This window comes from Aplidium turbinatum, chromosome 2 (genome assembly GCF_918807975.1).
Source record: "Aplidium turbinatum chromosome 2, kaAplTurb1.1, whole genome shotgun sequence".
Classification (NCBI taxonomy): domain Eukaryota; kingdom Metazoa; phylum Chordata; class Ascidiacea; order Aplousobranchia; family Polyclinidae; genus Aplidium; species Aplidium turbinatum.
Genome location: NC_137473.1, coordinates 33,177,027 through 33,192,250, shown reverse-complemented (window position 1 = coordinate 33,192,250; position 15,224 = coordinate 33,177,027).

Below are 15,224 nucleotides of genomic sequence, written 5' to 3'. Positions count from 1 at the left end.
TAAGTTTCAGTGTAAAAACTGCACTATTTGCACAAATCAAAATAAATCACACATTTTGATCGAAGTAGCCTAAGTCTTTCTCCTCCAGGCATTTTTGCTTTCAAAGCTTGATGATTTGTTGTTACAGTTTTTTTTTTTGAAAATGTGTGGGATAAAAAGTGTTCTGTCCAGGCCTAACCAACTAGCCTACAAGATGACGATTTAAGTGGTTAAACTTATAGTTAGGAACTCTGGATGGTTTTAGATTTTTCCCACTTCATACCTAATTAGGCTACTTTCATAAAATGAAAAAAAAACACCTAAACAGACGATTTCGAAAAGTTTCAACATATGTGGTTGAAAACCTGCATCTGTGATTGTTAGTACAAGTGAGGTCGGCACTGGCATAAAATCGTTTTAAATAAAACACTATAAATTTTATTACCTTTCTCGTAATGGGTTTGGGGCATTCAGACAAAAGTTTACCTTGAATGACATAGCCACAGTCAGTGGCGTACGCAGGATTTTCTCAAGGGGGGGAGCCATTGAGAGTAGCATAGCCAGGAATTTTGAAAGGGGCGTTTTGACGACCGGCGGGCGAAGCCCGACGGCGCTATTGCTCAAGACGACACCCAGCGGCTGGGGGCCCTCCCCCAGAAAATTTTGAAAAATTACTTTGAATTTGGTGCATTTTGAGAGCATTTTCAACAAAAAATGTAGGTATGAATATTCCTGTAAAATGGTGCTGTCAGGTAGCATAGCAAAAGGATAAGATCATGTTTTCTTCGGCATTTTTCGGAAATAGTCTCTATGTTTTCTTGTTGTTAATTCCTGGCTGAGATGTTTGGTATTGGCAAAAATCGCTCTTTTAATGCAGTTTTGTTTAAAATTAGGCTAGTTTTTTTAGACTGAAAGCATCATTCTCAAGCATTAAGAGACTGAAAGCATCATTCTCAATATCGTGACGTCACACGAGTGCCAAGTGGGGTTGTACCCCCCCCCCCCCCCTGGCTACGCCACTGGCCATTGATATCCCAGACGTCTTCATGATATCCCAGTATGGTTTTAGTTTGGACTATATCCATTTCTCTCTCACTGCAATAGGCTTACAGAACACTATGCTACATTGGCATACCTGGGGTGGGGTAAGTGGATTGGGCCATGTATTTCGTATTGGCTTAGTCTATAAAACAACATTGTTACAGTAATTGCTTTGACAGAGCAATGCAAAACATATTAAATGCCTTAATCTACGTCGTTAACTACTAAAAAATTTTTAAGGGGGGGGGGGGGGGGGCATGGCCCAATGGCCCCCCCCCCCCTGCGTACGCCACTGGCCACAGTCGCAAATCATAAGCTAGGCTATATGGAATAGTAGGTTATTAGGGCCGTTGAAAGCACAAGTCGGCCTGCAATTAAGCGCACATCCGCGGCCTCTCTAAAGACAAAAATAGGTAGGCTACCCGTATCTCGAGGCTAAAACAGTTAGGTACCAAAGTATATGAGAAAGAAACCTCACCTCTATTTTTCTGAGATGGAGCTGATATTTACTGTAGCTTGGTGGCAGTGCCAATGAGATCTTCAGGACTGGCCTATATATAAAAAAATACACGTTGGTTTTTCACGTTTTCAGCCTCTCCTAAAATCATCCTGGGTTGAAAAGTACCCCCTGTTAAAGCTACTGGTACCGGGTCTACAAGTAGGCTATTCCTGGTGAAAAAGTAACTCCTGGAGACATTGCCGCGGTGTTCAGCGTGGGTTGCCCGCTGCAAATAAAACGGACTCCCACCTGTGGCAAATTTTATTTTGAAAGCTTTTCTTTGATATCAAAACTCGATGTCCTCCACAGAACAATCGCATCTTGCTAGAGGTGGTCATTCTCTACTTTAAAAGTAGCGCGCTAACCGCACGTGAGCTAAAGTAGCGCGCGCTACCGCTACCAATCGATAAAAGTAACGCGCTACTTGGTCAATATAGCCTATCTCAATCATCGAATTATATCAACAATATCATTCGTTTGCATGCCATTTCAACGTCGTTGAGAAAACACGTTCACGGTAAAATTTATTTTTACGCATCTTTCAAAAACTCGAGCATATCAAAATGCGAGTCCTGCCCGATTTGGCTTCAGCACGTCTTTTTCAACAGCGGTAAATCTCTTCACTGCAGCACTGGAAGAAAAGGTGTTGAATTTAATAAAGAGACTTTATAAACTGGCATTAGAAAAGCTCAAGGACTTGTTTCTGTCTGAAAAAGACCTCCACAGACCACAATTGACTTTTTTTTCTTTCTGTACCCACTCTTCATGCGATGAAACCAATTCGTCAAAACATTCGTCCTCGGAGAGAAAGAACTTTTATATCAGCTGTTGCGGGAATATTAGGCCTACAGTACAATTATAAACAATACAAATAAATTAACACCATGACAAACTAGATTCCACAACGGAGTCGCAACTGGTGTTGGACTGTTGGCAGTGCCGGATTAACCAATAGGCAAAGTAGGCACGTGCCTACAGGCCAGTCAAAAATCCAGGCCACTTTAAAATCAGTAGAAATTTAGTCATGTTTACAAAATAATTATTTTCTAAACTAATAAGTATTTATTTTAATAGCCCTGTTTTTCCAAATGAATTAAAGGTTGCAAAAATCGTTAAAAAAGACGAATTGAAACATGTTGCCACTTCCTTTTTGATGTTTTTAAAGATTCGCATTTCTGTTGTGTGACGCAACGAAACAAACGTGGCGTTGCGTTGTGTTTAAGAAATTAGAAATAAATTTTAGTCAGATTCAGAATGATAATCAGATCAGATTGAGTATTTGGACGTAGGTAGTGCAAGATTGGGTCTCGACTGTATTTACTGTATAGCAGATCCTTACGATTATTTTTGTAATTTTCCATAGACTAGTTTTATAGTGCAATTGAAGCTGTGAGTGTGACTTGTGAACCGTTTCTTATCGGACGTTTCCATCATCATCAGCCGGTCATGTCACTGCTGGTAGATAGCTCCACATATTATGTTTCTACACCATTCTGTCTTTTGCTGTTCTCATCCAGGTGATGCCAATCTTTTCTTCTACGTTATCTCACCATCTTCTTTTTGGTCTCCCTCTAATTCTTCTTGCATATCTTGGTGTCCATTCTGTGGTTATCTTGGCCCATCTGTTGTCTGTTTCTGTCATTCTTGCTACATGTCCCGCCCATTGCCACTTTAGGTTTGTTGCTGTTTCTATGACATCTTCGATACAAGTTTTGTTTCTGATAACTTCATTTCTAATCTTGTCTTTTCTATTTATGTTTAATATTATTCTTTCCATGTTCCTTTGCGCTGCTGCTGCCCCCAAAATCGGACGTTTTATGCTTCAAATAATTCATGCTTCATAAATCTGAAAGTCGGCCAGCACCAAAGCGTCAGAAGCATGTCAGTGATGGAGCTGCTACAGATAATGAGGACAGTGGAAGGAATGTCGGGCCAGCAAAAATTTAAATTCAACACGTTTTATGTGATCATCGACCAACTGAAGAGTGCACTACAGAAACGTATCGATGCATATTCCATGGTGTTGCAGAGGTTTGGGGTTTTGACTGAGTACGACTCCATGTCTGTTAAAGACGTCGATGTTGCTATTGCAGGTCTGGTTGGTGTGTATTCAAAGGACCTGTCTTCCGACTTCCCATCAGAATTTCGTCAGTTTATGTGCTGGTATAAAGACTATAAAGATCAAAGACACGATGAAACAACAGCAACATGAATTGCCTAGAAGATGTTTAAAATGCTGCACACTATTGATGTTTATAATGCATTTCCGAACACTGAAGTAGCATTTAGAATGCATTCGTCTCTAATGGCTGCGAATTGCTCAGGGGAACGCTTGTTTCCACAACTGAAACGAATTAAAAACGTTAAACGTTCAACAATGTGTCAACAACGTCTTGGTACACTGGCACTTTTGTGTATTCAAACATTTGAAAGCGATCTACTGCATAAGATTGACCTCTAAAAACTAGTTAACGCGTTTTCAATCGCGAAAACGCGCAAAGTTGTTAATTAGTTAGGCATATGACCAAGTTTTTGCACGGTACCCTGTGTTATAGTTGCAACAACGATCTTTGCGACACTGATTTGGCAACACGGATAATTCTAATTTTTTAGTTGGCAACCCTGATTTTCGGGCCACTTATAAAATGTACCTACCGGCCAGCAGACCCTTAATCCGGCACTGACTGCTGGTGTCACTTTTGTCCGTATCCACGTGGCTTGGTTGGTTGGTTTTGAATCTTTATCTTCGGACTGACAAAGCCGTGATTGGTAATTCCTGGTAGCCTACTTCCGCATACATGTAGATTGTAGAGGCTCTTGACGCAGGGCCGGTGACCGAGATTGGCAGAGTGAAGTTTTCCGATTGTTGAAGTGTTGTTGCCAGGGAATTATTCCATTCACTAGATGCCACTGAAAAGAGAACAGTCCTGAAATGCGTTGCTCAAGCACACACCCCGAGAGTCGAACTAGCGCCGCGTGATCTTGAGCCGGGCTTGTAACCACTGAGCTAACTATACATTCTAAACGGAAACAAAGAAATCAAAAAAAACACAAAATCTTTGTAAACATATTGTAAAAGACTGTTGGAAATGCAACAAATTTCATGTTTTGATTTTTTTCTGGCAGTTTGGCCACCGTTCTCAAAACACTGCAGTTCAAAAGTAAAGCCTTATTTAAGCTAAATTCTGAAAAATGCATCAAAAAAAGTGTGGCAGTTTTAAGTGCTCAAATAGCCTCAGAATGCACGAAATACCACTAAAATAAGGTACAATTTTATAGGGGCAAGCCCCTGACTCCGCTAGTTTGGCATCGCGGCTTTGGCACTCACTCTTTCACGTATACCTCCGGTTGCAGCACCCCCTATTATAAATACCACGAGCCGTCACTGCTGCCGCCCATTGTGTTTGCAGTGCAATTGACGAAAACAGAACTCTTAGGTTACAATTACGTCACTTTGAACACCCCGAGGCTGATGCAATCTGTCGATAAAGTGAAACTACAAAGTTTAATTCCCAGCCAGCAAATTATTCTTCCTTGGACAAGTTAAACGTGACTAAACGTTTCTTTTTTGTCATCGTTTGTTTTAAAAAGTTTTGATTGAAAAGATGATGACCTATTTACACGTGATAACGACATTGAAAAGAAAACTATTCAAGATGGCACGACGGCAAAATCTGCTTTGCACGTTTTCACAATACTCCTCAAACCACAGGTATTTTTTGAAAGCTAACACAAAGTACGGAGGCCAAATGTCTCGAGAAGTAAATCACGTTTTTCTTTTTGTGTTCAATAGCAATTTGTGCTTTATTTTTATACAAATAGAATCAAAAACATCCGAAGCATTTTTACCTGAAAGCTCGTGAGAAACTTTGCCAGAAATAGAACATCTGATGCCATAATAGTGAAGGGATCAAAACTATCAAGATCGCTTGTTGAAAAATAGTAACCTCACTGTCAGGGGGCAAAGGTTGATCTCAACTTGCCAAACCTTTTGTTGTTTCGAGATTAAGTCATAGCGTAGCCTACTGATAAGCACTTTAAAGTGAGTGCGGCAGACTGCTTACGCTTTTCGCTGAAATAGCTCAACTTTGATGGAAACAATAAAAGATTCACAACGATTTCTCAGAAAGACGCATTTTTTGGAGACAGTTGTAAATCGTAGGTCAAATGGAAAAGTAGACTGATGTAAACGTATCGGTCATTGTGTTGTGGTTAGAAATAAGCTTAAGAAAGAAATAGCTTAATCGTTGAAAGTGATGCAACAAACCCAAAAGTAGCCGCAAATGACATTGTGACAACTTCGCGCAAATTATAGTCAATATTGAAACAACTCGATGAAAATGGAACGAAAAAACCGGACTGCTAAAGTTTTCCAAAACTCCAAAACAAAACTAACCCAATTCCGTTGGAAAACTGCAGAAGTGGCAACTCTGGAGAAAACCAGCAAACTTGACGCAATCACGCAAAGCAAATTTGCAAATAAAATGACGTAAGAGAGCGATACGATTTCTGATTGGTCGGTTTTTGAGATAGGTACCAAATGAAGAACCTTTTGTAAATCTGAGGCCCAGTCACCAAAATTGACAGAATGGAGTTTCCGACAGTCGTTGAAGGGTACATCCTCTAGGTGCCGCTGAATGGAGAGCAGTCCTGAAATGCGTTACTGAAGTGCACATGCCGAGAGCCGAACCAGTGCCACTTGATCTTAATTCTGGCTCGAAATCACTGAGCTAACAGGGCGAAAGGCACTTATTAGAAGTGCAGTCACTGTAAAATTTTCATGCACGACCTGACCTCCCACGTAGCCTATATTAAAGCATGTTTGAAGTTTCGGTTAAGAATATTTTCTGTCAAATCTGAAATAAAATTATATTATACAACCCTTATATAAGAGTAAGTTGCGGAAGCGTACACATTGTGTGGGGAGGTTACGGTATTTGAATCAGTAACAACACTGAATGGCAATGATAATAACAACGACTATTGAATTTAACAGTGCTTTTTACTTTAAGAAAATTTCGTGCGTTTTGTTTCTACAGCATAAAAGACAATATTGTTTGCTCTGTGCGTATTTTGTGACCCAATAATGCCCTTTCCTCACAACACACACTTTGTATTTGACCAAATATAAGCTAGATAAATTTTTAAGGAAAGTAGGCTAAATCAACAACAGTGGATTGGCCAGTGCTTTGGTTTGCTCGTGAGAAACTTGTAGACGAAAGTCTTGAGAAAGTTTATGAATTTCAAAACAATTATGAAGTGCACTTCTTAACGCACTGTGAGAACGAAATTTCGGTCAAATTGTCGAACAGAGGTGTTTAAGAATGGTTAGCTAGCAATCTACCTATGGAAACTCGTTAGAGATTTTATCTTAAATTTACAAAACATATGTAGCCTATAAGCTACTTACACAATAGCTAGCCCTTTAGTCACAGCTGTGTTGCAATTCAGGAACTTATACATAATTCGGAAGTTGTACATTGATAAAGCTATAATATTAAGTTGAGTTATTTGATGGATCTCTTGTTTTGAGCTTTCTGTATGATAATTAATAACTAAAGAATACAAAAATATGGGAAGTAGGCTAGTTTCATGTCAAAGTAACACAAATATTTAACACTTAGTTTTGCAAATTGATGCAAAAATATCGAAAATGAATGGGTTGGAGCAAAATAATTCGTTTTTAAGAACTAGATGGTGCAGTAGGTGCATTTTATCACAAAATGAGTTCATATGTTTGAAAAAGAATTGTTTACTCTTCGAGGAACACTGCGTAGTGTTGATATTGTTTTACATTAGTTATTGCAGACGTCAGTAAGGTCAGTCAATGTAAATTTATATTTGATTTATTTTGTTTTTAATGGAAAAATTATATAGGATATATTTTTATAAATCTAATTAAGGCATGCCGCACATGCCTTGCATGCACGGAGAAATTAGCCACTGATAAATAAGAAAAGCTGAAAAACGTAGATCAAAAAACATGCAACAAATGATTGAAACAGTCATGTGACAAAGCAATTAATTTTTATGCCTGCATCAGAAATGCAAGATAACCAGCTCAGTGGCCAAGACGCCTAGTGGTTTCGCCTTCGACTGTGGTGCTGGTAGATCTGAGATCGATTCCAGGTCAGGTCAAACTCAAGACTTCATGACGGTACCGATTGTTTTCTCTCTTGCATAACGCAGTGAAATAGTGGGATAATAATGTGATGACATCGTAAACCTGATATAAAATTAAAAATGAGCCCTGTCGCTAAAAGACATAGTAGTTGTAGAGCGACAATAAATAAAAATCATAACATTGTTAGTGGAAATGCAAGGTCTTTCGGCGAGTTTTACAATGAAAAAAAATCTTTAAAAGATGCTGCACAACTGCTACAGATCAGACCAGACAAACGCAAACAAAATGCAAACAACACGCCTAGCTGTCAAATGCACTCGTTTTAAGAGGCTTCATCAAAGTAAGGAATTACAAAAACAACTTAGAAGCTTGGTGATTGCTGATTATTTTGGCTACTGTAAACAATATCGCATACGTGTTTTGAACTAAGAATGTTGTTTAAGAATATTGGAACATAATATGCAGAAATACTGCTCATGTTTAAATAAATACTGTGGCTGCCGACAAAATCTACAATCAGTTGAGCAAAAGTTAAAGTGAATTCGCATCTTTGGTTGCTCTAAAGTTCCACTTCGTGCTTTAGTAATTTTAAGGCACGATATTGAGAGAGAGAGATAGATATCAGTCGTCGAATCAGCTGATTCCCTGTCCTCAATGTGACAAATGTCAAGCATCGCAAAATTGACCTGTTGCTTGGCGATACACCAATGGTTCTTAACCCATTTTCATGTTGGAATTATTTTGAAATCAGCAATCAATTCTCGCACTACCTAAAAATGTTGAAAAACGTAATAATCACCCACGATCCAGAATACAATCTTAGTAGGCTATTCAAGTAAATCAAGTCACTGCTCTTAACGCCATTTTATAACTCACCCTAATGATTTACCATGCAACATGCAAGTACTCCTTGGGATACCCTTAGTGGTGCGAAGGCTCTGGTGAAGTAGCCGCCTACTCCTGTGATAGATTATGAACATAAATATACACAAAACAAGTTAAAAAAAATTGGCATAGCTTTTACGGTAGCCAAACCAGGAGAAGGTATCGTAGGTAGCCTACATGGGGTTGGAACAAAATAAGACGTCTGACACAGGCTATGACATCGGCTACTTATCTACTTTTGAATGTAACATTTGTTACAAAGACTGCAGTTACTTTGTTTGCTATTTTTCACAATGATACATTTTTCAATCTTAATGTGCACAAGTTGTGCAGCACAACCAACGTGTTCAAAATTCGTTTGTGTTGTCTCTTATCTTTCCCAATATAACCCAATGTTTTTCAAATCCATTTCCCCAAATTCACTTAAATTTTTGTTGAAATAACTTTCCCAGCCAAAGTAGTCTTGCTGTAGTTATGGCTGAATTCCTACCCCTCAAATCCAATACCGATTTGAAACGTGCGTGCTTGTGCTCCAGTTAGGGTTATGTAGTGATTGAGACAAATTTTGTAATCTGAAAAAAATTTACATGTTTGTTTTCGTTTTGAGGGAAGGGGGGGGGCTGGGACAAATTGCTCACCTAGATCCGCTACTGGTTGTTGCAGTGAGGACTGAGAATGCAATAGTATTTACAATGAGCTCAAATGCACATGGCGTACCGCAAAAAACGAAAAAGGCAAAGTTGCAGAACGTGATTATGAATTATGATGATGCTCGTGAAACGGCCATAGTAACAACACCTCGAAACAGAAAATAGAACAGCAGCAGGCTCCAGATCAACGAGAAATAAAAAGTTTAGCAAGTGATACTATGAGCCCGAACACTAATCATTTCAGAAATAAATTGCAAGTTGCGATAGTGGCTATAGGTAAGTCGATAAGAGTTACAAAGAGCAATGCAGGACTGAGTTATTCATCTATTTTAGCGCACTAACCTTTTAAAGTTGATGAACTTTCAACGTTGCTCAATTGTAGCTCGCATATTCATTACGTGTTAGTTTTAAAGAGTTCATAGAAATTATAAAAATATTTCATTCAATTCATTGGAAATTGAATAAACAATTTCAGTCTATTGACTGTGGGTAGAAGCAAGTATACAAAACCATCATTGAAGATTGACCATTATAGCTGTATTAAACAATGCAAGATTTTGAAATGTTATGTTTTAGATTTACTGCATCTAAAAAGTTGAGCCATGTGTTATTTGGCAAGTGGATTATAGACCGTTTCCACTGTCTCACTAGCATCAGTAGTCGTCTATTGCCATTTCGATATCCATTCTTGCAAACCCAATTGAATTTTCTTCTGAAAGCGCATCTATCGCTGTTTCAAAATGATTTTGGACTTCCAGTGTACCGTAACAAAAAGAATCGTTGATTTTTGTTTATATACTCAAATTCAATACGTTTTATAACAAGTCACGAGTTGACATACTTCTGTGCGTCATTGCGGAAATTGATGGTTGGCAATCACTTTGTTTTTGTGGCATGAGAGAAGTTAGGCAGTGGCTCTCAACCTTTCTCGGCTTACGGCACCCCGCAAACAACCAAATAATTTGGCAGCACCCACACTCCCACAGTCAAACCAAAAAGTTGCTGCATTAAATAAAAATAATTTTGAAAAGAGTTTTTGCGAAAACAAAACTAACTACAGCTCTGTATCGTATCATATACAATTTAATGAAGTTCATTTCAAATAAAGTTAATGCGAAATTTGCGCTTGAGTTTTAGCCCAAATCCTTTCAATGTCTGGGCACATGTACATGGGCTCTATCCAAGGGGGGGTGAGGGGGGTGATCACCCCCCCACTAATTGGAGTGGGGGGGTGATCAATGCAAAATCACCCCCCCACTCATTTGGCTTTGAAAAGGTTTTGTGATATTTTATTGATCAAATTTTGAAAAATATATTTTCGCTGTTAGCACATTTTAAATTTTTTATCAATATGAATATATATTTCATTTCAATATAATTTTTTGGTTTGGCAACCCTGAACTACGAGCCAGGCGTTTACACTGTGTTTTAACTTAGTTTGCTTGGTAGCCACTTTAACAAGAAAAAATTCTGCCACTGCAAATGACTAGAATGACACCGCCAACCAATCAGAACATGTTATAAGAGGCTACCGTCCAATTGTGACCTTTCTCGCACTTAGCCAGAGAGTTAATCTTTGTTTTGAACTTTATTTGGTAATTACAGAAGAAAAAAGAGCAATAGCAGTTGTGAGAATCGAACCCACGTCAATGAAATGACTACTTTCTAACCCTAACCCCTAAAAAGCCGACCAGCTACCAACTTAGTCGGCAGCAGTGGCCGAGTAGTTAGCACGTTGGGCTTGCAGTCGAGAGCCTGCATGTTCGACTCCACCCCCCCGCACTTGCTGTTGTTTCTCTGGGGAAGAAACTTCACTATAATTGCCTCTACCCAGTGATCGATTTCGAGTAATGGGTAGTACCAAATTTAAGTCATAAGTAGAGTAGACAACCGGAAACAGACATTGCCGTCGGCTGCAGCGTGGGTCAGGTGTAGGCTACGTCAGAAGGCGTACACCGATGCATATTGCATAGCGCTCAAGTCCGCTTTCCCGCAATGCAGGGTAAAAATATGAAAAACAAATAAACAAACAAACAAACAGCTGATAGAAAATCCAGCACTTGATTTGCTTTGTATCATCTTTTTTTCGCCCTTTTTCACGTCACGGAAAACGTAGTTTATGATTGGTTCGAGTTTTCATTTGCAGTGCCAGAATTATTTCTTGGTAAGTGACTACCAGTTTGCTTACCCAAAAATTCCCTTTCCGGAACATACTTTATGAAACGACTTGAAAACCCTATGCTTCGATCAGAAAGAAGCTGATGCTACAATGGAGGGTCTGGGGGGCGTAGCCCCCCAGAAGTTGAAATGACTATAACGATTTTAGCCCACTGTCCAAAAATCACCCCCCCGAATTCTAAAAGTGGATAGAGCCCCTGCACATGTATGATAACGCAACTCTAATAACTTGCGGCACCCTTGCGAAACGTAAATGGCACTCTTGGGTGCCGCGGCACCCCGGTTGAGAACCACTGAGTTAGGCGTTTGCTGTAATCGTTGCAAAAAGCAGGCAACAACTGAAAATTTAAGCATTGCTGTTAGCTTGTTGCACAAAACGAAACGTCAAAGCAATTCAAAGAGAAAGCATAATAAAAGGCAATCACTTATTAGAAGGGAATCACATCTCAAAACCATAACGGGAGAAAAGCTTCTAGTTTAGGTTATTTGTTTATAAAAAAACTAAGTCGTTTCGTCCGAGATTTTTAGTCAGAAAAAGTTTGGTTTAATGGTAGACCAGCTTGTATTCTACATTCAAGAACATTTTTAATACTGTGCACGTGTAGGGCAATCAAAAATAACATTGAAGATTTGTCGTAGTCCTTTGTGAAAAATTAATACAGTTAATGTTCGTCTGTTTGTCTAGAAAAAGTTTTATGAGGCACTTCTGAAGTGAGCATTAGGTGAAAAAATAAATTTGAAATAAGAAAAAAACTGAGAAGGGTTAATCAATTTGTTAGGAAGTCTGAAGCATGCCGTAAGAAGTATTGACAACTTTTCCTCTGTTTTCCGTCGCTTTTGCAACTTTTTGGAATTCAATAGTGTTTCATTTCAAAAATACGTATTCATTACTTGAGCATGATCATGAAAGTAAGAGACAATATCTCAAAAGCTCAGTTAAAAAGTTCTGCTCAAAGCTTCAAGTATGGTAGCTTTGAAATCAACATTTTCTCTTATGATTTTGGTGGGTTTTAGTTTCATGTTCGTGCCGACTCAGCAGCTCAACGCAAGATGTGGTGACACCGTGATGATCTTAAACAATAAACAAGCAAGTTACTTTCTTAAGCTATTGCAGGACGTCGCACGTGATATCTGCAGTGTGTGTGCAACTTGATGTATGATTACCGCGTGCAACACTGGAAGAATGCCACCATTTTCAAATTACAGATTTATACTAAACAGCTTCATTCATTTTTGGTTGTCAGATTTTGCAATTATTTCTCCTCACTGTTTATGTCACACTTCACTTCCACAAATGGTAAAACTTGTTTTCGGTAATTTAAAAACAAACCTTAGCTTACGTCACTTTAAACTTTCTTACGTCACGTTGATTTACCTAACTTCAAAACCTTGGAAAAGTCCATTACTCATTCTGAAATTTTCCTAGTTACGTGAGCACTTCGAAGTGAAAAACAAAACAACGATTTCTCTAGTACCAGTTGCAGGCTGTGTAGTATTGCCATGTTTTAAATAATAACGCCAGTCAGCGTTAGCTTTTTATGTTTCCTTGGCTTAGAGGATTAGAACATAACTTTAGCTTATCTCAGCTTCAAAGTAACTTTAGAGATGGGTTTTCTTGGCACACGTCTGCTGCCATAACCAAACAGTCGTTCACACTCTGCTTTGGCATAGGGCCATCCCACAGACTTCAAAAACTTTGCTTTGTCTTGATAACTTCTCACACTTGACTTCAATGTGTTTTTTTCTTCAGCTGCTTGCAGTCAAAGATAATGTTAGCAGCAGTATTGTAGTTGTTGGATAGTTATCGAGAAAAAAATGTTTCAAATAAAAGCATAAAAATAGAGGCAGTGATCAAAAAAATTTAATAAGCCTTCCGTAAGAAGAGCTCCTAAAGTGGTTTTCGATAAGTAGAATCGCACAAGGACTCACATGCCAATTGTGTAGCACGCTAGCTAGAGCATCATAACCTATTGATATCTTCATTTTTCATGTCCAATGAGAACGTGCAAAAATGGATGAGCACTTGAGCAGCCCTACTGAACATTAGAAAATAGTTCACTATTTCTCCGTTTGACCGTTTTTTTTTTTTGAGAGGATGCCAGACAAAGTTTTCTTTCGAATCACTTTTCATGGCATAAACCGCCGTTTCGCTTCAAACAGCTCTTAAAATGTAGTTGATGAAACCAAAGCTGTGGAATGTGTGATAGAATTATTGTAAGAGCTATTGCACGATATGGCATTGTGTGACTTTGTTGACTCGACTGTGCGCAAAATTTAAAGCCAGGCCTCAGTGCCAGAGCTGTGCGAAAACAAACATTTCGATAACTGTTTGCAATATGGCTGCAAAATACTATTTACAACATTTCCAAAAGTTGTCAGCGTGAAAAACACTGATTTGCTGGCCAGTTGTTAAAATCACCTCGTGAGATGTAGAAAGGTAGCCTACTATGCGCGGAGCTTGATTTACGACAGTCGTAAATACTATGTTAGTGGTTGTTTTTTAAATGATGTAAAAAAATTTACAAATTATTTCTGAAAGTTGCTTTGAAAACTAGACACGAAGTGATCATCCGAAGTGATCACAAGTGGTCTATTTGTAGTCGATTAAACTCTTTACCTTATCTATTCTACATATTGTAGCGTACAGTGCATTGCATATTTGACCAAACCATCAATAGTAGTCTGCTTTGAAAGAAGATTTTGCTTTAGCAGCTCAAACCAAGGGTCGAGCATGTGATTGCTTTGCAGATTGCAGCAAACACAAAAACTCGTGACCAAACTCCCTGCGAATAAGCGCTTCACACGTAGACCCGTAGTCGCCATTACAAGGCTGTACGGTTTTTATCTAAAATTATACTAAAAATAAAATTCTTCACGAAGAAATTCAATGCACGGTGTTTATCCAAAGGCTGTACGGTGTTTATCTAAAGGCTGTGCGGTGTTTATCTAAAGGCTGTACGGTGTTTATCTAAAATGCAAAAATTCAATTGGAACGAAAAGAAATCAAGACATTTTTTGTGTCGAAACGAAACAAGAAATTCCGATGTTCTTTTCGTTTCAAACAGGTCGAATTGTAAACAAAAGGAACTATTTTAAAAATTTCGGCATACTATTCCGTAATCCCTGCTCTTTCAGCCTTTTCATTTGGATGTTTTCTGATCTTGTGAAAATTCTAAAATCATTCAAAACCTTAGCCAGGGCCGGATTAACCATTAGGCTAATAAGGCTATAGCCTTAGGCCCTGGACAAATTCGGCCCTCAATTTTTTGCAAGGCTGATAGTGATACAGATCCAGTAGCAGTACAGTACAGTTTTTTCTTAAAAACGAATGACTGAGTTGAGTCAATACATATGAAAAGCCCATTTCCAAACCACGTAGGGGCCACTTTTACCGATATTGAGTTTAGAGCAGGGCTTTTCAACCTGGGGGTCGCGAGCCGTTTTTCGGAGGTTTGCGAGGCGCTTGAAATTCCAGTGTATTGTTTTCAATTCTTTTTTGCCAGAAAAGATTAAAAAGTGTTTTTTTCGCAATCGCCCATTCCTCTACTTGAGGTTATTATATCGTTTAAGCTTTCAGACATTGCAAAGGCTTTAACTTTTGGAAAGCATTCGATATTTTTCACGAAGTTCTTGTAGGACTAGCACTAGCCTACGTTGTTTTGTGCAGACTAAAGTTAACCAGTAACACCGCTATGGTAAAAAAGCGAAATTTTGTAGAATCCTATGCAAAATATAGATTTCTTAGTATCGTTTTCAATGGTATTGGAAAAAAATTAGTGTCGGCTATTTTGTTTGAAAGTTGTTTCAGCAACAGGTGCACGCATTGACAAACGTAATAGTTAAAAATATGCAGCACCAACCATCCCAC